Genomic DNA, 23,034 nt, shown 5'->3' on the forward strand with positions numbered 1-23,034 from the left:
AAACGCGCAAGCATTTTGTGCGAACGCGCGCAAAACGCCGACGGCGTCGACAACAGTTCTGCGTGTTGCCGGTGCTGCTGCATGTCCAAATTTATACAGCTGATAAAGCTACTATCAATACTCCGTATAGCTCTCTACAAATTTGCTATCGCAATTGATGCTTAGCCTTTCAGGTGAAACTGTGACAATTTTTCAGAACGCTCGCTAGTTTGCCACTAAGAATGGAGTAATCGGCACCGGTATCTACAAGTGCACTCATCTTTCTGCCATCGATCAACACAGGTATGTCCAGTGACATCTTGTTCGCGGGAACTGGTTCTGGCGAACAAATGATGACGCACCTTCTTCTCTTCTGACATGCTCGGGTCGGCACGCTTAAAGAGACGCGTCATGTCCTCCACGTATATCGTGACGCTCTCGTTGGGCTTTTGAACGCGTGATTGGAGGGCCCGCTCCGCTTTTTCCCGGCGATCGGGGCTCTAGTAAGTCTCCAGTAGCTTGCGCTGGAACTGGGGCCAGGATCACAGGGCACTTTCGCTGTTCATAAACCACGTGCGAGCGCCATCCTGGAGACTGAAGTAGACGTGCCTGAGTTTGGCGTTGTTGTTCCACTCGTTACACGCAGCCACGCGCTCGAACTCCGCCAGCCAGTCTTCGAAGTCTTCAAATGTGTCGCCATGAAAAGCCGTTGGCACTTGCGGGTTCAGCACCGTTAGGTAAGTCAGTGTCACCCTATCCGTAGTATTAGCAGTGGTCGCAGTCATCCCTTGTTCCTGCAGGTTTCCAAATTCTGGGTCGAGGCCTCGGATTCGCCGGCTTGTGCGGTGAACTGGAGTCAGCTCCAATTGGGGGGCGAGGTTCTTGCTGCCCAGTGGGGTCTCCTGCATAAGTTGAGCGTACCCAGCAAGCTCCACCAAATTGTCGCGTATACTCTGCTATAGAACACACGATGAATAAGAATCCAGGCAAGCGTAAGCCTCGACGCGTGATGCCGAGATGAACCTCGTTCTCTTCTTTCTTCAGTCCCCTCACTGTGCCACACCATGTGGCAATATACATGGCTTCGGCACCATATATATATATATATATATATATTATAAGAAAGTAATAATGAAACGGTCTGTTTAGTCCGCCATTTTAATTAACTGCTTCCTCTGTGCCACCAGCCCCAGTCTCGGTCGTCTTCTTCCTTATCTTCAGGGAGGTTCCGCTTCAGGCTCTCCACATATATATATATATATATATATATATATATATATATATATATATATATATATATATATATAGTTCTTTCGTTGAAATGAAGGTTGTGCGTTTGCTCTTGAGCCGTCTCCGTCACCCTGTCGCCCGCTACAACAGTGGCGACGAGGGTGACAACCCCGCGGAGCCCCCACCACCAACAGTGCCAGAACCTACGCCACCAACGAATGGAGTCCACGGAGCGTCGGTAACCGAACTTTCGACGAAAATCAAGATAAGTGCGATATGTACTTGACTCGACTGGAGGAATTCTTTGAAGTGAATGATATTAAGACAGGTGATAAGAAAAGGCCGCTCTTGGTTTCGACACTGTAAAACGAAGACGGTAGGCAGTCTTGCGGGACACTGCGCCCCCCGGAAAATAAATGACCTGAGTTACAAGGAAGCGCTTACCTTCCTAAATGACCATTATGCGCCGAAGTGTAATGAGGTTGCCAGAAGTTACAAGTTCTTTACAAGGGACCAGGCTACAAACGAATCTGTCCAGGACTATGTTGTTGAGCTACGCAAGCTTGCGGAAAAGTTTAACTTCGGCACCAGCTTTGACTGAATGTTACGTGATCGCATTGTTTGTGGCATCCGAAATCGTACGGTGCAACAGACGCTGCTTGAAAGAACTGAGCTCACACTTGCGCAAGCTGAATTGATTGTCACAGCGGCAGAGACAGCCGCACTCGAAGTAAGCACCATGACCAGAACTGATAATGAGGCAGCGGTGTGCAGTGTAGCGAGAAAATCGCGCCGATATCAGACCTTCACCAAAGATAAGCAAAGCCATACTGATTGCGCACGCTGCGGAAACTACGATCACGAAGCAAACGACTGTCCTCACAGAAGAGAGCAGTGTTTTCGCTTTCGGAAAACTGGTAATTTCGCAAGGAAATGCCGCTCCCAATCGGGGCTCCGGGCTGGTCGTAGGGTTGATGACAGCGCTAAGGCCGTAGTTCATTACGAGAGCGCTTGATCCGAAACTGAGGAAAACGATATTTCAACAGCCTTCACATTGCAGGAATCACGAGAAAAGAAATGTTTGCTCCAGGCGTTCCGCATAATTATTCGCTGGGGTGGCGTGCCGTTGAACATTATTATTGACACGGGATCACCGTTTTCTATCATTCCGCAGGAGGTGTATCTAAAGCACCGTCTGAGTTGGCAACGCTTATCGATTTGCAAACACACACTCAGCTGTTACTTGGGCAAGCTACCCATTGTCGGTGAACTGTACCTTCAAGCCCATTTTGCGGGGAAGGCTGTACCTGACAAACTGATTATCATAGGTTGTTCGGGTCCCAGCCTTTGCGGAAGGGACTTAATCCAAGCGTTTTCGCTTCTGCCGTCCGGTTTTCTCGCTACGGTTCAATCGACGTCAGCGTATCCCGATGGCCTCAGGACCGAGTTTTCTGCCCTTTTTGAGCCAGGGCTTAGAAACATTCTGGGGCCACCTGTGAAATTTCACATTAGAGAAGGCACCCAACCGACGTTCCACAAGGCGCGGTCAATCCCTTATGCTCTTCGTCAAAAAGTGGAAACGGAGCTGGACCGTTTAGTGGAGCAAGGCATATTACCGCCCATAGCACATTCTGAACGGGTGGCACCAATCGTACCAGTACTGAAGAAAGACGGGTCCCTTCGCATCTGCGGCGATTTCAAAACCACAATCAATGCTGCCTGCATAACTGAGCAGTACCCTTTACCAAACATTGAAGTCATTTTTGCGTCACTACGTGGGGGATCGTCTTTCACAACACTGGACTTTAAGGATGCATATAACCAACTCCCTCTGGATGAGCAGGCGAGAAAGTTGGCCGTGATAAACACTCACAAGGGTTTGTTCTGTTATAACCGTCCTCCGTTTAGAGTTGCTTCGGCCCCCGCGATTTTTCAGCGGTGCATGGAAACGCTCCTGGCCGGCCTTCCAGCCGTGCAACTGTATTTGGACGATGTCTTGATAGCGGAACGTCTAGATGGTAATGGCTCAGTGCTCCGAGGCGTTTTGCGCAGGCTTGAAAAGAATGGTATCAAGCTCAAGGCTGAAAATGCCATTTTCGCAAAGACGCCATCGTCTACATGGGCCATCCCATTGACAAAGACGGCTTGCATCCTCTTGAGAAGAACCTAGCAGCAATACGCGACTCACCACGGCCTACGAATGTGAGCGAGCTGCGCTCGTTTTTGGGTCTGTTGACTTATTATCACCGGTTCTTGCCACACATGTCAACGATGTTGGCCCCGCTGTATATTGTGCTTGAAAAAGAGCACAAATGGCAGTGGGGAACGTGGCAGGAAAATTCATATATCAAGGCTAAACAAACACTCCTGAGTTCGCCTGTTCTGACGTACGTATTTCGATCACAACCAACCTGTGCGCTTGGAATGTGATGCGTCGCCGTCGGGTTTAGGTGCGGTAATTTGGCACCGAATTAGGAAATTAGATAAGCCCATTGCCATCCGTTCACGCGCGTTAACACACGCCGAAAAGAATTGTTCTCAGCTCGAGAAGGTAGCTCTCGCACTGGTGTTCAGAGTGACAAAGTTTCGAGACTACCTGTTTGGCCGCGAGTTTGTATTGGTCACGGACCACCAACAACTAGTGGTACTTCTACGAGAAGATCGACCTATGCCCCCAATGGCGTCGGAACGTATTCAGACATGGGCTCTGTTTCTAAGCCAATATCGGTACTGCATCGAGTACAGGGCCGGCATGGAAAACGCCAACGCGGACGCACTCAGTCGCTTGCCCGTGCCGATAGTCAATCGGGCACCTTACCAGAATATGTGATGTCTTCAGAGAACCTTGACAGCTCGTTCGTGCCAGCAGGTGCCATATGCCATACGGGCGCTGACGAGCGCAGATGAAGACCTCAGCGTTTTGCAGCATTTTGTACTTAATGGATGGGCTCAAGGCATGTCACCGTGTCACAATAACCTTCAACCTTATTTTTGAGAAGACTGGAGCTGTCAAGCATAGAAGGCCTGCTCTACTCGGGTCATCGCATCGTCGTACCCCGCAAAGCGCGAGTCTCCATGCTCGCTGAGCTACATCGTTCCCACCAGGGTGCATCTGTGATGAAAAGACTGGCTCGGACGCTGTTCAGGTGGCCTGGGTTGGATGGTGAGATCGAAAGCGTTGCACGTTCGTGCATCTCCTATGTACAAGCGCAGCCAATGCCTCATCGCCGGGCTCCTATCTGTTGGCCAGAAACGGGGACCAAGTGGGCACGGCTTCACATTGACTATGCTGGACCAATAGAGGGACGCATGCTGTTGATAGCCGTCGACTCTCATACTAAGGGGATCGAGGCACTTCCCGTCAGGTCGGCGACCACAGAAGTCACAATCGCGCGGCTTCGCGAATTTTTCGTTGGTTTAGGCTTGCCGCAAACAGTTGCATCAGATAACGGGCCACAGTTTGCAAGTCAGCAGTTTTCCCAGTTCATGACTGCCAACAACATAACTCATCTACGCAGTGCGCCGTACCACCCACAGTCTAATGGTCTCGCAGAGCGCACGGTCCGCACAATAAAGGATGGCCTTCTCAAGCACTCGATGGTGAACGATCTCGAAACAAAACTAGCACGAGTGCTGCTTGGCTATCGACGTACCCAACTACCGTGTGGCAAGCCTCCATCAAAAATGCTGCTAAACTACGCAATTCGTTCACACTTGGACACTTGTGTCCCTTCTCTACCTCGAAGTTACTCGCAGCCTCCCAAATTCCAGTCCGGGAACCAGGTGTGGGTGCGCAACTTTGTCGAAGGGAGGCATTGGCGTCCAGGCATCGTCAAAAGCACTGAGGGTTCACGGCTGGTAACGGTCGGCACTCCAGATGGCTTAGCCAGGCGTCACTTGTACCAAATTTTCCGTCGGGCGCCTGTGTCACCCGTGGCCCCAAAAGCGGAGGCTCCCGACACGCTTCAACCCAGCCGGGACAACAAGAATCGGTCGACGTCAACGCGAGAAGGCCGGTCCAGTCCGGCCACACCAGAATCAACTGGCACCGTGCCTGTTCCTTCAACAACACCTCCAACATCCCTTCCAGCCGAACAGGCTCCCTTTACCCCAAGTCCGCCGGTCTTACGGAGGTCTACCCGACAATGAAGACCCGTGCAAAGACTGCAGTTATAAAAGAGAGGGAGAAGTGATATGAAGTGCTTGGACGCGCTGTGCTAACACGGGTCAAACATGATTGGTTCTTTTGTGTTACGTCATAAACAAGTAGCCTATATATAGCTCGTTCTCTGAAATAAAGGTTGTGCATTTGCTCTTGGGCTGTCTCCGTCACTCTGTCACCCGCTACAACAATTAGCCTTAATTAATAAAAGAGCTTCTCGCAGAATATAATTAGATAAAAGTGTCAATAAGGAAATTGTAGAGCAGCATGAAAAACTCCCGATACAGCTTTCTGTTGCTCAATACGTGCTACATAAAAGTGTTTTCCGAACGTGAAAGAAGCCCGCGAATACACGCAAAGTGCCTCGAGCGGCCAGTCGCGCGTCAACGTTGCGTGTATTCGCGAGCTTATGTTATGACGCGTATGATTATGAAGAAATAATCTGACTCCAGTTAGTCCAGATGCATCGCATCACGGCGTGTCGTTGTACCAGCCTTTCTGGAACCCTTCGATCGTATTACCAACTGGACGATAGTCAACTAGTACGATTCTGGAAATGGCGCAATTAAAAGTGCGACAGTATAACCGCGGTTGATAGAGTGGCGTGGTAGGAATCTTCACCTCTCGCTGTCTTGCCGTGCAGGCAGATAAATCCTATGCTGTAAGACGAAGTGAAGAAGATCAACATTTACATGCGCGTATCCGTGGATCCAGATCACCCAAACTTTTGAAATGGCAGAAGAACGTTCGCAGTTCCTTGCGCAAACTTGGACATAAATAAAGTTACTCTCTCCATGTCTCTTTGCATAGCCTTTAAATGTATTGTTTCCCAAAAAATCCAAGCCCCTTTCTTCAAGAAAGATGGCTAAATGCGAAGCTTTCTCCCGTGCAAACTGAGTCAAAGTCAAAGTCCAAAAGCCAACTACCACGCAACGAAACCCAGGATGCTGAGCGACCCAATGTGATGCATATGTGATTTGATTGCTTGTTGGGGATTGTATTTTTTGAACGTTGAAATTGAACGAAAACGCATTTCCTTAAGTTGCATAGCCTTTTTATTGCGATAGCAATTATATGGACACTCCAAAGCAGATTTCTGCCGTCGGCGTCGCCGTCGCCGTGGCCGTGAGGTTCCGTATGACGTCAATGGAGATGAAATCGTCGCCGCGCGCCGAACGCTGTATGTGTGAGTGAAATGGCGCGAGGGACACGCGCTTTCACGGGGAGTGAACGCACGGCGGAGAACAAACGCGCATTCTGCGCCGTGCTCCCTTAAGGGCTGCAGAAGTAGGCGTCTCTTTCCCCCTTTACAATCACCATATATGTAGAGCAAACGCGTCTTCTTCCGACGCGCGAAAGGCCCTGGGGGGGGGGGGGGGGGGAGTGAAGGGAGGCGACGTTTAGCTGCGGCACCAAGTGCCTATTTATATCAGAGGCTCCGGCAACAGTCACCAACGCCGCACGCATTTTGCGCGTACGCGGGAAAAACGCTGACGGCGTCGACAACAGTTCTGCGTGTTGCCGTTGCTGCTGCATGTCCAATTTTATACAGCTTATAAAGCTACTATCATTACTCCGTATAGCTCTCTACAAATTTGCTATCGCAATTGATGCTTCGCCTTTCAGGTGAAACTGCGACAACTTTTTTTTTAGATCATGTAGCCATTGATTACGCGCACACACTCACACTTTCACGGACGACTCTACACTTGCACAGTATTGCCGTGTGATCGCTGTGGTAGTCGGTCAGACGCCCTGTCAATAGACAGTTTTAGTTTAGCGTTTTTACGCTCCGCTTAGCTGCTGAGCGGAGCGGAAGCACGAATGCGCATGCGCTCTCCGCTTAGCCGCAAGCGTGCTAGTGGAGCGAGAATCACGGTCCGCTTAGAAGCTGCCTAAGCGGAGCGGGGAGCGTTGCTGCTGTCTTTCGCTAGCGAGGGTGGGCGATGCACGCGCCCTCTCTCGTGGGTGCATCGCAGCACCTTGCATGGAGGCACCAGTCGTGCGACTGCAAATAACTTGTGTAATACACCTCCAACTGGTTCTTTAAGGAAATAAGTGAACAGCACAGCTAACAAAAACGTCGCCTGCGCATTGGCGTCACATAGGATTGGATTGGATTCGAAATGCAACCTCGCTGGCTATCACGTGGCATTCCCCAAGTCGCCGCTTCGTTTTTAACTCGATAAAATGGACCGGTAACGCATAGCAAGCACCCGTCTAGATACTTCATGAACAAATACGTTATGTATACTCGTTTTACTTTGTAAAAGTGACAAAACGGTTTTTTTATTTTGTTTCACTACGCTGAATTTGACCAGAGGGCGCTGCAACTACGAAAGGTCCGCCCCGCTACGCTACACGCATAACTAAAACGTGAAAATCGTCCGCCGCTCCGCTGTGGCTTAGCGGGGCAACTCGAAGCGGAACGGACCGTAAAGACGCTCAACTAAAACACTCTATTGCCGATACACGCGATCGGCCTTACGGGCACGATCGTGAGCGCGCTTATGTTCTCGTACGGTAGCATCTTCTGCCGTGCGCTGCACCCGCGGCCTGCCCATGGTGACGGCCGGGAATGCATTGCGTGACGCGCGTAATGCAATGAAGATACGTATATACAGTTCGTATGGGTAGCGTGGCGTTGCAGTTCCCATTGTTCTTATCGGTAGAAGTGCAAATGTAAACTGTGTTCTACAGTTTATCTATTGTGTGCGCAGATGCGCAGATAGTTCCATCCTCTATGTTTTGGCTTTCCCATAGTGCGTTTTCGGCGCTAGCGTACGAATCAGTGAGACACAGAAAGCTTCGCTGTTAAGGCGGTGGTCCCACTCCGGCGGCACGAGCCCCCCGTTTTCAGTACTTTTGGAGTAACCGTGGCGGCTCTTTTACTTAGGATATAAAGTTGTGGTATATACCATAAAAAGCTTAATTCTTGCAGATTCCAACTATATATAATGTAAGGAAATTGATTAATGTGATTTAGAAATAAATGCTCAAGAACAAGCATGAGATACATGGTTTTTGCGAACTGTGTCTCAGTTGTGACCATATTTAGGAGAAACTACCGCACTTACTGCATTGCGGCTTGCTCTGTACCTTTAGGACATATTTATCTAGTTCCTAGACGTAGCAAATTAATTTTTAATTTTTACTTTTTGGATAATTTGCTCTTGAAAATTGCCAAATATTGCAATCTTCTGTTGTAAACAGCCCGGCAACTACATGCTCAAGGAAGCTAAATTTTGGATAAAGTAGAGTTCAAGGAATTTCCATTTAGGACACAAAATTTCATTCATGTAACTTTATTAGTTTTAAAGCGCAGCTTCGCAGCTTTATTACCTTCCCGCAAAACTGGGCAAAAATAGAACCAGAATTCTAAATATTGCTTATTTTCGGCCGCATTATTAGGAAAACTAATACAGTTACACGAATGAAATTTTGCCTCCTAAATGGAAATACCTTGATCTCTACTTTATCCAAAAGTTAACTTCCTTGAGGATGTAGTTGCCGGGCTGTTTACAACAGAAGATTGCAATATTTGGCAATTTTCAAAAGCAAATTATCCAAAAAGTAAAAATTAAAAATTAATTTGCTACGTCTAGGAACTAGATAAATATGTCCTAAAGCTACAGAGCAAGCCGCAATGCAGTAAGTGCGGTAGTTTCTTCTAAATATGGTCACAACTGAGACACAGTTCGCAATAACCATGTATCTCATGCTTGTTCTTGAACATTTATTTCTAAATCACACCAATAAATTTCTTTATATTATATATAGTTGGAATCTACAAGAATTAAGCTTTTTATGGTTTATACGACAACTTCATATCTTAAGTAGAAGAGCCGCCACGGTTGCTCCGAAAGTACTGAAAACGAGGGGCTCGTGCCGCCGGAGTGGGACCGCCGCCTTAAAAACTTTGTTTGCGTTGATTTTTTTACGAGGCCGAGCCCTTCTGCCGCCAAACGGGCCCTCTGGACAGCGTTGGTTCGCCAGCACTTCACTGTGCAGCATCCGCGGCCACCACCGTTCACCTTGAGAGCCATCACCGGCCAACGGCGAGCAGCGCCAGAGTATGTGTTCTAAATCGAGCAAACCCCCACACTTACTGCAATAGACTGAAACCATGCAGTCCGGATTAATTGTATTCATGAATACCAGGTTAGGGTAGGGCCGTGTCTGTAGAAGCCTTAATGTAACCGCCTGTGGCCTATTTAATTTAGAATGTGGCAGGGGGAATGACCTGCGCCCTAAGTAATAGTGCTTGGTGATCTCGTTGTAGGTTAACAACTGGTCCCTGAACTCTGGAGCGGGAGATCCAGCGTCATCAGGGAGGGCACGGCACACTGATCCTCGTGCCTCCCTGTGCGCCACCTCGCTGAGGTTACGCGTGGCTCTCTCCAATGACCCCATGTGCGCCGCAAACCAAGTAACTGTATGTGGAGCGATATCCCTACCTTGCAGCAGTCGGTAAACCGGTTCCACAACAAGTGCCCTCGAGAAGGCTTTTATAGAGTTTTCATTAATTTGGGTTATTGAATGGGTTCATTCAGGATGTTTTCGTTATTTTATATTATCTTATACTTATTTGGTTTAATTTAATCCAGTTTTAGGGAGTTTTATGCGAATGTTATGTCTTACGAGAGTATACTAGACAATGGTCGAATGGGCCTAACCGCGCTCTCCCGATGAGGCGCCGCGTGCGGAAAAAGTCACAGGCCTGCTCGGCACACGCAGCATAGTCACAGCGTAAGCTGGTGGAGCGGCTCAAGAGTAGCTCCAATTTCGGCACCACGCACACCAGGGTCTTCGCGACAAAGTCTGTTCGCCTCGTTTTGACGAGAACAATCTTAACTGTCCGCCCGGCGTCGATGGCGCACTGCGGCTTGTAATCCTCTCTGCACAGCGGTCTGCTGAGCCCGATGTCTGGTTGTAGCTGCGCACGTAGCTCTACGATTGCGAGGAGACACCATACCTTGCGAGGAGACGCCATAACGTGTACCGAAGAGGTATCCAGAGTACGTGGCGCACATCTCAAATCGGAATCGCTTTGATTGCGATCCTCGTCTGAATCGCATGTCGTCGTCTGCGCCTGCGCACGCTGCGTTTGCAGGCACCTTAACTAGATGGCGCCAATATACTGGCGGAGGCTGGGGGATTCTGTTTTAACGCGACAGCGCTAAGGGCCCCGTGTCGCAGAAAATCCTGCGTCGGCAACCAGCGTCGGCGTGCGATGTTGGCGGAGAAAAAAATCCACAAACACGCAGGCCCTCCGAATATATTTAGGTACATGTATATGCCACGCCCTCTTATATGACATGCGGTATATGGGGGTTATATTGCCACACCATTCTATCATTAATGTTGCTCATACCTTGTCTTGTATTCTTGGCAAAGCTATGGCTCGGAATTGCTATTTCGTGCCAACATTATAAATGCGTGTCAGAGTGCCCTACGAAGTTTAATGAAGATTCTTATTGCTCTGGTGAGTTGATCTATCTAAATGTGGTCACTGTAATAATGTGTAAAAGGAAGAGTTAGGCGCTCATTATCAATTAAAGACACTGTTAATGCTTTCGCCGTTCTCCGAAACAGGCACCTAGAAAAAGAAGTGTTCATGGTTGTTAATACATCTGCGCGTCATGTATAATATATACTTCCCGAATACTGAAAAAGTAATCACATGAAAAAGGAGTTTGGGGATTGATATTGGGAGCCAAGCCATAACATGCCATGGAATTCTTCATATTCGCTTGTATACCAGCCTTTATAGGCAATAAGGCACATCCCTCCAGCAACAGAAGCAGCCGACTGTCTTTATGGCATTATGGAGATGACCGCACTGTTCGCGAAACCCATCGGTTCACGAATTGAAACCATGAAGCAGTTCTTTAAAGCGCCAATTGCAATGCCTAAAGTATATTCGAGACCAGGCTCGTATATAGCGAGGGAGGGGGAGGCCTCTGCAGCCTCTCCGGAAAATTCTACGCTTGACATGCGAGTTGGTGCTTCACGAAACGCTTGCAAAAATTGATGTTTTTCAAAAAAAGCGCCGCCATTACCACTCACCGGAAGTAACGTACATGTTAGACTCTAGAAAACCAGTGCCTGGGTCATCTGCTTCCCTTGATTAATTGTATCCCGTTCGCGCGTATCAGGGAACAAATCCCGGTATACTCTGCTAGCTGCTTCGTCCGCGACGTTCTTTTAATGCAAAGTGCTCTCCGAGTCAAGCCGGTTTTTTGTATCTGGTTGTCTGCATTCAACGAGCGCTCCTCCATGTGTTCCGCCTCCGCTCGGAGAAGAGTGCATTGGGGTGGCCAAGCTAAAGGCGCGGATATAGTCCGGCGTGACGCGGAGGCGATCCACGCGCGGCGCATAAATGCTTATTCACACTAGGCGGCATACCTTATTCACACTAGTTAGCAGACCAAAATCGGTGTCGTGTCGGGTGACACGACACCGATTTCGGTCTGCCGACTGTTGCCGACAGCGGTTTGCAGCGCGGAAAAATCTGTGACCAACGGCTTAAAGGAAGGAAAACGCTGTCGTCAGCAGTCGGCAGACCAAAATCGGTGTCGTGTCGGCCTAGTGTGAATGAGCGTTTACGCTCATCATCCTCATCATCAACTTATTTATGTCCACTGCCGGACGAAGGCATCTCCCTGTGATCTCCAATTACCCCTGTCTTGCGCTAGCTTTGCGCAGGCGCAAATAGGACGCTCTACCAGTGTAGCGTGGCTAGCGCGGGAATAGAACATGACGTCGGAGCCACTGAAGCATACTGCATAGCGTGCTAGCTTGGCTGACCAGCAGCATGCTGGCCTATATACCGTTCAGGTTCACTTAAACAAGCAGGTGGTGTTTGCGCCTTCGACAAAAACAAAGCTCTTGTTCGCCACGCACTTGTGCGCTTTCGCTGCGCCAACAACTGATCGCCGCGCTGTTACGGGTGGCGTTCAACGAATATGGTAACCAATCTTACTGTCTGAGGCGTGACGTATGCGACTTCACTGGCCATAGCCTGGTACGCTAGAAGCGACGGACTCGTCGAACCATCAGACAACTACCGCCATCTGAGAAGATGAGAAGTAGCTAGGCTCGGCACGGCCGTAGAGGAGTCTACGGTATGGCCCGGCCATGGGCTCGGAGTAGAATGCGCGTAATGTCATAGCCAGACACTAGGGACTCCGGCCGTGGTAACGATTTTGCACATTTCGCTTTGGCGCCATCCCATTCCTGCATGACTTGCCGCCGCATCTACGCCATGGCCCCCGCGTCGCGTTCTCTTTCGTGACGAATGCAGCATGCTGACAGCGTTTCTGGCGGTGTGTCGGAAAAGATTTCGTTCGTCTACTTCGAAGCGTCAGATATATAGACGCGCGAAATGTCTCCAAGATGATGCACTACCGGAAAAGATAGCTAGAGAATATCGACCATGAATAAAACTTACCTTTGCTTTTCGTGTGTCATCGCCGCTTATAGTACTTATAGTCATCCCAAGAAAGTATTTGACAAGCAGATCTTGCATGGGTAAGTGAGTGAGCCCGTGAAATGTAGATTAATTTGTGCAGCTTTCTCAAGTGCTGTTTACATCCTTTGTGCCCATGTAAACTTTCCTTTAAATTAACCGCTTCACATAGATACCAGCATGTGTGCTGGAAATGCATGATGTGCGCACATTACGTGTGCCTTGATTATAATTTAGTGTATATTATTTAAAGGAATATACGCCTAACGTTGGTTTTATTAAGCACGTTGGATCTGCCGTAACTTTGTTTTTCAAACAGGGCGCGATGTCTAGAAAGAGGTTAAGTGGTTAATCAGGATGCTACAAAGATCCCGTGATTGTGTGGAGATTAATTTTATTTGGTAGAGAGCTGATGCACCCTATCTCTCACAGCGCATGACGTTAGAAGCATAAAAAAAGAAAAGAGTTGGTTAGACATTTAATTTCTTCACCAGCGGCGGTGACGCAGCGCAGATGCAGTCATTCACTTGAAATTCGGTAAAACCATGTTTTGACTGCAAATGCACGTTCCAGGCTATCGGTGCCTCTTTTAAGAACGCAGCAATTTCAAAAAGCGGGGCGCAATAGCATTGATTGCCAGGGAGGGAAGTTGTATTGCATAGTGATTTACCGCAGGAAGCTTCTTCTTACGCGCGCTATCAGTGAAACCTTGCTGCGTTTTTTTTAGCACGACGCTTTGTTTTAGCACAGAATAACTTTTCTAGCAAAGATTGGAATGCTCTATTTTTCAAAGATTGAAGAATGAAGGCTACGCCCAGGAGCAGGACAGGAGTGCTTGCACTCGTCGGGATGGCAAGAAATGCGAAGAATTGAAAGAAACATATCCAAACTTCACGGCCATGCATGGCTATGTTGAACAGGCTGGAAAATGTAAGGAATTACCATAGGAACATTTTTTGGGTGATGGTGCCTGTGGAGCGTTCTTCGACCTCTTCCACTGCTTCATTACCTGCACACCAAGTAAGTTGTACATGGACGGTCGTTCTTGTTTGCTTATAATATGGCTACTCCATTTTACGAGCCTACGTGTCTTTCGCAAAATATTTACAAGGAACACGTACGAAGTAGTCAGTGTGCAAATATCGCATAACGTGCCCTTTCGGCAAGCGTGATAATGCATGTCTACAGCGTATTCATCAGGGAGCTATGTATATAAAATAGCTGTCATGTAATATGGTGCCCTCGGCATCTAACGTGCAATGCACCAGCGCCCAACATGCCAGAGTGCAAAGCACAATAATATTGCAAGTGCAAACCAATTGCGCTCCACAGTGTTATCGTAAACTGTTCTAAATGTACCTGATGGTTCGCACTTTCAATACAGCATGTATTTCGACCTTGAGTTTGTGCATCCTGTGCATAAGCGCCTTTAACATTTTTCCAAGGCACTGGTCTCAACGAAATACTTAAGTTCGTTATATTACGTTATTAGTGCGTACAGTACCTTATGTTCTGCGTGTATCAATTCGTTTATCTTCGCATTCGCCTAGAGTAGCGTACTAGGCGCTCCGCTGGGCAATCCTCTTCAGTGTTTATGATAGAGCTTATCTTGTTCAGAAATCACTACCACCATGAAATACGAAGCGTGCAAACTTACCTTTGTAACAAGAAGCTAAGGTGCGACAGCGTTTGAGAGCTTTGTTAGGCAATCTGTTATTAATACGAAGGGTCATATTTGCGGAACTTTAGGTTTTATTTTGTGGCTGCGAGGATTCGCGCGACCTGCTCCCGACGCTTTGTTTGGCAATTAGTTGCGAATGCGGTTGACTCGTGAAAGAAGGACAGCTTGAGCATAGGTGTTCGACGCAGTCATACGAGAGAAGCATTTGCTATTTTGAACATGAAAAACACGTGCGTACATGTAATAGCAGGCACATTACATGATCAGTGGTGGATAAAAACTAAATTCTGCCATTTTACGATTCGAAACCACAATCTGATTACGAGGCATGTCCATAGAAGAGACTCTCTAATAATTTCGACTGCCTCGGATTCTTGAACATGCGCCTCAATTAAAGTACACCAACGTTTTTGCATTGCGCACTCATCGAAGTGCGATCACAGCGGTCGAGATTGAACCGGCCATCTCGAGGTCCCCAGGCAGCACAACCAGGCTGGCCCCAGCACGGCAATATCACGGCAAACACCGGCACAAATATAGGCCCGAAACCGGCAGCGCTACCCGCGTCAGGAATGGCCCAGTGTGGCCATGCCACTAAAGGGTCTATTCCGGCCATTGCGTGGCAGCGCCAATACAGGCAGATAGCCGGCTCTGCCGTTCATTGCCATTCTAGTGTCCCACCTTGCCTACTGGCAGCGCCGGTATTGGTCAATAGCCGGCTCTGCCGCTCTTAGTTAATTTATTGTCCCGCATTACCCACTGGCATGGCCATATTGGCAGATTGTGATGTATGTGGGCGATGCCGTTATTTCCTACTATTTTAAATTACGCAAATATTGCACGGTAGCTCGATGCAACATGCCATAATGTACTATAAAATCACCAAATAATATATACAATTTCTTTATTGGTCTTAAAATAGGTTGATACAGATTGTCGCTCGTATCCCCAATCCTGTGGGCCACCTACGAAAGCTTTGTTTATGACGCTACGGGGGGTTGAGCCGCTTCGGCGTAACGCCGCCTTCTGCAATAGTCGACGGCGCCTGGCAGCCACATTCTTATGAAGTCTTGCGCTTGGTTGATGTCGACATCTGCGTCTCTCAGGCACCATCTGCATACAATACATATACCTTTTTTATCACAACACTGTCAGCAGTGCATAATATAAGCAAAAGGTATAAAACTGAGAAATCAAATGCGTATCACCTGTTCCCACTCTGCATAGCCGCGTGTTAAACAGTCTCTTGCTTTTATTTCCATGCATGCTGTACGGCAGTTGAACAGCATGGTCCATGATGGCGTTCAATATATTGAAGGCAATCTCCCACAGATATGATTTCTCCATTCAAACAAATTATTGAAGCTGAAAAAAAGAAGCAGAAATACGAAAAATTAGGTAGGAAATGCCGCTGCATCTAAATATGCGATTTTTGTTCTAACTAGGCAATTGTGATGAATTATGCCTTCATCACAAGACTTCTCGTAAGTGCTTGTGGGTAGCTGTACTTAGCCTTTGGCAATGCGTAAGCTTTTAGAACAGAGGTAGCAAAGAAAGGCTGCATTGTTTCATGATAAACACCTAAGCAAGCTGCAATACAACAGATTATACTCTCGCAGAAAGTTCTGAACACCAGTCAGCTCGCAGAATGTACTTCCTGAGTAAGGAATTACGACAATCCAACTTTGGTCTTCTTGAGTGTACTAGCCGAAATGTGGCGTGCTGCGTGTTTTCAAACAGACAGTGCGTTTCAGCTGACGCTGAAGCGGTGCAGCACCGTCTACTGCATAGTAAAAAGTGGCCGTACATTATCTCTGTAAAAAAAGAAAATACACGTATTAGGCAATGCACTTAGTTGAAACACGATACTTGAGAATAAAAATAAGACAATTGTACTTACCTTGCGATAATTCAGTTTATTTCGCAGTAAATGCAGTTTTCCAACGTTTGGCTAGTTGTTCATGTTTCACCCAATAGCAATGTGGAACCAAGCTTGTAGTGGCGAAGGTCAAGCCGCTGGTACTGAACACGTTGCTGGACAAGTTGATGCATGCTTCGCAAGCAAAACATGGTGAAAGAAATATGGGCTACGACAGCTCACAGGCAGAAGCAGAATGTGTACGGGTCCCTCGTCCTCCGAGAGTCACCACGTTTTTTTGGAAGCGAGCGAGGTTCGCGCAGGGAGCAACAAATTTGACAGGGCATTATTCACGCTTCTTTGTGCGCCCATCCGGTTCTGATTAGCAACGCAGGCTCGGCTGTGCGCATAATAGACCGTGCATACCTTCGACACTGCAAAGCGAGGGAACGCAGGGAAAACGTGGTGAGAGTGAAACGCATTCTTGGTATTTTGACGTCACTTCGCCTGATAGTAGTGAAGAACGACACGCGCACGTTTTTTTATTATTTTATTTATTTATTTATTTTTATTTTTCCAAAAGCTGCTGCGGCTGAAGGAGCAGTAGCACATGTGCTGATTTTATATATTATAGCTGAAATGTAAAACATGACAAATGGACCTGTAGAACAACTCAAAGTGATCAATGAATGTTTTCATCGTTATTTCTTTTTTGCGCTCATTATCCCAGGAGAACGGTAGAGCACGACAACGTGTGCGCAAAGGGGTAGTCCGGCGCAGAGCATCACTTGCTAGCATGCCCCCATGAATTTCTTGCTTCTAGTTAAATAATCAACCTCCCCCTTCGGGAAAAAAATGAATAGATACATAGGAGCGGCCGCCGTATCTAAGAAACCTCGCGACAATACATTACGCGGCACATAACATATAAGTGAAGCCCAAAAAGCGAGTACAAGGATCTCGTTCAAGTTCGCCATATTAATTTACTTAATTATGTTAGTATAGTGTCAAAGCCCGAAGGCTTTACATAAAAAAGCTGGTAGTTTTTTTTCTTTTCATAAACAAGAAAGCTTCAAACGTGGCCGCTGCGAGAAGAAACGTAGGTGGGAGGTAGAAAATATGTTCTTTAAGCAGCGGGAGTAATAAAATAAATCGTAATAAACAAACACAAGCGAGATCGCATACGGCGACAAGGTAAACCAAGTGATGATTTTGTAGAAGACGCATTGGCTACACGTGAGTAATTGTATGTAACAAAACAAGGACGGCAAGGTTTTGGACACTTTCGAGAGTTGCGAGACAGAACTGGTGTACTCGAAGATCTGAGACCCCACCATAGATTTATAAAATAAAAGCTTCCCATGAAGAAAATTTTGGAGCAAGAAACCAAACATGTGGTTGGCATTGGTAAATTGAAAACTCAATATACATATTCCAAAAATGTGTGTGATGTGTATACCGAGATATTTATCTACAAGAGGAAGAAGTTACCAGAGGTGTGTCGTTGAGGGTGCAAGTGGGAGCCTGAATTTAATAAGGAATAAGGAAGCTTATGTATGCCTCCTTGCAAAGTCAAAACAACGATAGGTTTATTTATTAGCTCATATAAGATGCAAACGTCAGCAAAAAATTTATTCAAATCTGTGTTGCTCTCACAAAAAGAGTTCACCTACTTGAAAAATGTATATATATTTTAGTAGTTTTTTTTCTTTATGCTTGTTCCACTTTTTAATCAGAAATTAATTTTATTCAGTAGCTTACATTTTTATCCAGTAGCGTTCTTCTTCTTTTTCCATTCTATATTCCTGTATTCTCCTTAATCTTAACCTCGTTCTTCGTTCTCAGTCCTAGGTCGGTAACTTCAACTCTTTCAGCCATCCGTCAAGGTTCGGAATGGCGCGGCGGGCCACGAACATTCCTGTTCTTTTTTATTTTTCTTTATTTTCTGTTCCCTTCCAACGGAGAGCGCCTTGTGTAGTCGTCTTGGTCGTCTGACCAAACCTTTTCTCTTCACTCCCCCCCTCCCACCCCGGTATATCTCTTGGCGTTGTCTCTGTTCTCCGCCTTCCCCTTTCTTTTCAGTGTAGATATATTTGGCGTCGTGCAAAATAAGCATTTCATTGTAAGTTAGCGTTGGGCTTGTCTCACATTCTTGCCTCTTCTATTGGCTGTTTTTTTTAGAAATATGCACCAATAGCCCAGCAGAAACCTCTTCTTCAACATGGCGCAATTTATTTTTTTCCCCGGTTCTTTCTGCGGGGAGGAATTTACGCCTACTGTGCCAGTTGGTCTGAAAAAATCATCTGGCATCAAAAAAAGAAAAACGCACGACAGAGTTTTCCGGGAAAGGCACCTAAGATTATAATGAAGCTGGCCACAGGAGACACTACTGCACAGTTCGATATGCTCTCTATGCCGAAAAATAATATAGGGAGCAGTCATCCAAGGTGCATTGTATTGTACTGGCCATAAAATTTACAGCCGCTACAGAAGTTGAGCTAGCGACGGCATTACTGGCAAGCGGTACAGATGATTGCACCATAAAGTTATGCAGTATTTTGCAATTCACTACCTGCAACACTACTTAAACGACGCACATGTAAGCGCACATGCTTTTTAATTATATACCCCCTTGAATTTGTCATTGCGCCTATCGAGAATGTACACGGCATGCGCGCTTTGACGCATTATAATGGAGTGCCCTTGTGCCACTTGTTAACAATGTCCGATCGAATGATTCAACACAATAAATACAATTACGCGAAAGTTAACAGCCTTTGTAATAAAACGAAAGAAATATGCAGAACTTACATAATAATTTAGTAAGAAACAAAAAAGAAAACCCAGAGTGATCTCGTTGCAGTTGGCGTGCGTGGTGAAAAATTCAAATAAAAATTGCGTGCTGTAAACATATATAATCGGGAATGGCCAGCGAATGCTGCGTGAAAAGTAATATTGAAATGCCGTTCTGTTTGACAGGCCGATATTTACGGGTCTATCAGAACCGCTAAACAATGTGGCTATGCCTATAGCTTTGAACGGACGTTCTTAACCAATGTTTAGTGATGTACAGCCAATGACGGCATTCTTACGGCAAAGCAGGCCCGGGATAGCCAGTTGCGACGCCCGGCCTAGCCATTAACGGGCATTCACCGGCAAAGCAGGGCCATCGCTGGATGTCTGTTACAGTGGCTTTGCCAGCACTGGCATTACGGAGGCAACGGCGGGCCTTCGCGGCCCAGCCAGTGCCGGATGAAAACCATCATCGGCCCTAGTTGGCCCCATGTGATGTGCTGCCTGGGGCTGAGCATTTTGTGCCATGGTTCAAGTCCTTCGGTGCCTTGAATTTAAAATAATCTCTTAATTGTTCTTTAGACATGTTTTATTCTGTTGGAAGTGGGGACAGTTCAACGTACAGGTGATGGCTGGTGTGGACCTCCTGCCCGGTCTGCAGCCTTGTTCGCACAATTTTCATAGCTTGGTCAGGTGATAGTATGTGTATCCCTTGCTGGGGGAGAATTTTAATACCTACTATATATAGGGTTTGGAATAAGGTGGGGTAGACAGGAAAAATTGGGTGGGTGTGTGCCGAGTAATCAGCAGCATTGGCAGCATGGCCTTGAATACAGTGTACTCTCAACCAAAAATGTTTACGAACCAAGAGATCTGACAAAAAGGCTGATATCTCGGCAGCCTCAAAACGCAGCCTGGTATTCCCATTTCCAGCTTCTACTTGTATATGCGAACAACATTGTGATGTACGATTTTACTGGCTTTTAAGGGCTGCTCGGATATTTAGTGTTTTCTGAGATCCCGTGGTCTGTAAATTTCTTGGTCGATACTACATTGATGCACCTTGCAGCTGGGACTTGCACTATAATTATGTGTATCACTTCACAGGCTTTTATTGCCTTGTGAATTTTTTGGAGTTCTTGATGGCCATGAATGAGTCTATGCTTTTAGGTGCTAACTCATAGGAGCAGATGCAACACGACCAAGAGCAAAGGAATAACATGTGACAGGTGCATTTGTTTTCCTGAATGGTGTATGCTGGCAGCTAGTAAAAATTGATTTCTTTCTTGCCTTCCCATCAGATGCTGAATGAGTACCTTCCTTGCCCGCTGCACTCCAATCCCATGCCAGTGCCATGACATTCGTGTGCCCGATTACAGCAGCTACCAAGTAGCTATAGATAGTACCTTCACAGCATCATTGTTACTTTTTCTCTTCTTATTTTAGCATATGTGTTAAGCAATGTGTGTGATCAATGCTCACTATCCAGGAAGCATGTTCACTTTCAGTATGAGATTCACTTGTGTGGGCTTTCCACTTCATTTTTCTTTATGGCCGGTTCTGATCATTAGCAGTTCTAGTCAACAGGTGATTTTGAGGGACAAATTAGGATACTAATTTGTATGTTTGTTTCTCTTTTTTCTATGTGTTAAGTGAAGCAATGTGTCCACTCAGTGCTTATTATTTAGGAAATGCTTTGTTCTTGATAAGAGGTTCATTTCTGGGAGCTCTTAGCTTCGTCTTTCGCTTGGCAGCTCATTATTCAAAAGCACATTCATTCTCTCCATATAGATTTAATCCACGGGTTAATTCTTACTCTTTTAGACTTTGTTGTTATTGATGTTCAGTAGTTCCCTCAGCAGTTTTTCAACGCACATTTTACTCATGTTGATTAGTGTGCTTAGTGGTGGTTGCCTTTAAGCATTTCTAAAATTCAGTCTTCATGATCCCATCTGCTTTTTTAGTTACTTGCATTGCAATTTTTGTGTTGCTGTTGGACATTTTCAGTTGTTTTGCAGAGTACTAACACTATTGTGATGTGTCTCAGTTGATTAAGTACACATTTAATTACATTTGCCTTGTATTCTTCTCAGCGTGAAAAGTGTTCGGTGCTGTATAGTAGTTTTCTTAGTAATTTCGTTTGCAAATTTCATGTTGCCGCCATGTTTTATGTACAAAAAATGACGTGGTGACCTAATAAGTAGCATGGCCGCTTGTGTTGTTTGAGCTGCACCTGATTATTTTTGTCATCACGTTTATGTAATGACAGCTTGAAGCAGCATTTTTAGTCATTTTATATGGGTTTTGTAGCAATATTGGCAAACTATTTTGCACTGCTGTTAGTCTACTGTGCTCAAATATTTTGATTTTGTGTTGCAATAAAATAGTTTAACAAGATCTGTCTTGTTGATTATGCATTGAGCTTTGTTATAATGTGCAGGACATATGAACAAAGCTCTTGCCGTGGTTTGTGAAGTACTATGATTTTAGTGTATGCATGGTATTTTTGCATGTCTGGCTTAGTGGCTGTTATTCTATAACGTAAAGTTTCAGCTTTCCCGAAATACACAGGCACCCAGATATGGTTAGTTATTTCTTTTGTACTGCCTTGTATCCTTTGGCAAAAGTTCTCTTCCAGTTCAGTGCACTAGACTTGGTACTTTGCTAAGCCATGTGGTACAGTTCATGCTGTGGGCCTGCTGATGAAGCACGGCAGGCTGATGACAAGCCTTGCTTTTCAGGGTAATAAAGCCCCACTACTCGCATTAGTGTGGCTTCTTTCTGTACCTTAGTCAAGGATATTCATAAATTACTGGTATAGCTTGCACAAAGCTTCACTAAGGATTTAAAAGGAATGTGCCTCCAAACGTCCAGTGGACATCCTGCAATTGAAAATATAGTCCTTCGGACATCCACTGGTCATTTTTCTTTACAAATGTTCGCATCTAAACATCCAGTGGACATCCTGCACTTTACAGGGTCCTAAAGGTATACTATTTAGGACATCCACTGGACGTTTCGTATAGGAAAAGCTTATTTTCAAATATCCTGTGGACATCCGAATATCCGATTTTGATGTACGATGGACGTTTTTTGGATGTGCTTTTTCTTTGCGTCGGACGATCCTACGGACATCCGTAGTACATCATTGGGACTTCTGGGGATATCCGACGGACGTCAAAATATCCGTTGTTGGATGTCCACTGAACGTTCGCTGGAGATCTGTGGTCCAATGGGAGGCAACGGAGGCAGTTGAGGCAAGCAATGGACGCGTCACCACGTGATCAAACATGGCTGCGCCCACGGGATCACCGCGAAAGGGGTCAATAGCCGCCATGTTGCACAGTGTAGCCAGACGCGGCCAATTTTCGCAGCGCCCCCTGCAGTTCATTTGAGTTGCGAATACACGCTCACCCTCGTCGCCACGCAAGAACTACCTGCAGCATCTCTGAGCATGACGGAACGCCGCGCACCGGGGCTGCACAAATCGCAATGAAAGTGGGAAAGCTGTTAACTCTGTGCCGTGCAGACGGACCGTTGTCGTCTACCGTAGTTATTAATGCGAAAGCATTACATGCGCCATGAGGCAGAAAAGCCGGCGTCGTCCGCAACGACTGGTACCAAAAATCAATGTCTTGAATGAAATCAGTAGTAATACAGAATATAGTAAATGGTATGACAACGTTAAGTAGTAGTAATTATGGGTAGTTATTGTGAATTAAAGTCAATTACAGTGAAGTGAATTAAAGTTAGAACAAGCCTTAAGTAAGGTGACTTCAGGTAGAGTAAAGTGAATTAAGGTGAAGTAGATTAGAATGGGTTAAATTGGATTTAGGTGGATCACAAATATTAACTCGTAG

At 46.3% G+C, this 23,034-nt stretch overlaps 1 long non-coding RNA gene across 1 annotated transcript in view; it reads left to right on the plus strand.

Annotated features, from left to right (window-relative positions):
* Positions 1-20,843, plus strand: part of LOC119454248 (uncharacterized) — a 29,238-nt gene extending 8,395 nt beyond the window's left edge. The window contains exon 3 of the long non-coding RNA XR_007465105.1: positions 20,476-20,843. This is a non-coding gene — a long non-coding RNA (uncharacterized LOC119454248). The remainder of the gene's footprint in view (positions 1-20,475) is intronic.
* The last annotated feature ends 2,191 nt before the right edge of the window (positions 20,844-23,034 follow it).

The sequence above is a fragment of the Dermacentor silvarum genome, chromosome 1 (genome assembly GCF_013339745.2).
Source record: "Dermacentor silvarum isolate Dsil-2018 chromosome 1, BIME_Dsil_1.4, whole genome shotgun sequence".
NCBI lineage: Eukaryota > Metazoa > Arthropoda > Arachnida > Ixodida > Ixodidae > Dermacentor > Dermacentor silvarum.